We start from the raw sequence: 782 nt of genomic DNA on the forward strand, positions 1-782 counted from the left end.
CAACAACAGAAGTCTCCTCCAGGAAACCTTACAATCTCCCTCCGTGCTAAGAGAGGAAGAAATGCTAAATATATCCAACCAGCAGCAAGGATGGATGACCCCCATACTCAACTACCTAAAGTCGGGAACTCTCCCCGCCGAAAGAAAGGAAGCTAAAAGACTCACGAAAGACGCCCAGAATTATACACTAATTCACGACGTATTATACAAAAGAGGATTCTCAAACCCCCTCCTTAGGTGCGTCCCGACCTCAGAAACAAAGAGCGTCCTCAAAGAAGTCCACGGAGGCATGTGTGGGAACCATCTCGGAGCTCGGGCATTATCCAAGAAAGTAGTCCGAGCCGGGTTCTACTGGCCGACCTTGCAGAGAGACGCAACGGAATTTGTGAGAATATGCCCCCCTGCCAAAAACACGCCAATTTTCACAAGGCACCACCCGAAGACCTTATCAGCATCACCGCACCATGGCCCTTTGCAAAATGGGGACTTGACCTACTCGGCCCGTTCCCCCAAGGACCGGGGCAAGTCAAATACCTCATAATAGGGGTCGACTACTTCACAAAGTGGATCGAAGCTGAACCCTTAGCCACCATTACGGCTCAAAAAAGCCACAAATTCCTATACAAAAACATCGTCACAAGGTTCGGAGTCCCCTACTCCATCACAACAGACAATGGAACACAGTTCACGGACACAAGTTTTCAAAACTTGGTGGCCGAACTAAAAATCAAACAGCAATTCACCTCAGTCGAGCACCCACAAGCCAATGGACAAGCAGAAGC

The sequence above is a fragment of the Arachis duranensis genome, chromosome 5 (genome assembly GCF_000817695.3).
Source record: "Arachis duranensis cultivar V14167 chromosome 5, aradu.V14167.gnm2.J7QH, whole genome shotgun sequence".
Taxonomy (NCBI): Eukaryota; Viridiplantae; Streptophyta; class Magnoliopsida; order Fabales; family Fabaceae; genus Arachis; species Arachis duranensis.